This window comes from Corvus brachyrhynchos, unplaced genomic scaffold, assembly GCF_000691975.1.
Source record: "Corvus brachyrhynchos isolate BGI_N302 unplaced genomic scaffold, ASM69197v1 scaffold348, whole genome shotgun sequence".
NCBI classification, from domain to species: Eukaryota; Metazoa; Chordata; class Aves; order Passeriformes; family Corvidae; genus Corvus; species Corvus brachyrhynchos.
The window spans coordinates 5,944-6,463 of record NW_008239650.1 but is presented as its reverse complement, the minus strand read 5'-3'; the positions used below and the strand labels follow the sequence as shown (position 1 = coordinate 6,463).

The 520-nt window shown below is 52.9% G+C and overlaps 1 long non-coding RNA gene across 1 annotated transcript in view; it reads left to right on the top strand.

The window, feature by feature from the left end:
- LOC108448648 overlaps positions 1-80 on the top strand; it is a 9,104-nt gene extending 9,024 nt beyond the window's left edge. Inside the window, exon 14 of the long non-coding RNA XR_001864612.1 lies at positions 24-80. This is a non-coding gene — a long non-coding RNA (uncharacterized LOC108448648). The remainder of the gene's footprint in view (positions 1-23) is intronic.
- Positions 81-520: the final 440 nt, after the last annotated feature.

Genomic DNA, 520 nt, shown 5'->3' with positions numbered 1-520 from the left:
GGTGAGTGGGTGCCCGCAGGAAGGTCAGTCACCGTTTGTGTTTGTGGGGCAAGTGTTAATGGTGGCTGTGTTACAGCATTGTTCCTTGTCTTTGCTTTCAGGAGCTAAAGCCGGATAGCAGCAGTCAAGGTTGATGGAGTGAGGTAAGCAGTGACAGAATGAGTTGTTATTGCTCGGTTATCAATTTCCGGTGCAGTTCTAAGCATCCATTGTCATTTGTGTGTTTTGGGGGGTCCACTTTTTTAATGCTGAACCTCCTCGCCAACCGGCCGACGGACCCGCTTTGCCGCTGTTGTGAGCGGTCTGGAAGTATTATGGGGCTCTGCAATGAAGCCGTTACATTTTCTGTTCTGAGGTACCTTCTGGTACATCCATGGCTGTGGAGTTGCGGTGAGTCAGGGAGGGAGGGAGGGTCCACTCAAGTTTCAGCAATGCCACAACACCTTGTCTCCTCTTAACCCGGGCATACCCTGTGATGACGGCGTCGGCCTCAGAGCGTGGCCGAAGCGTGTGGTCCGAG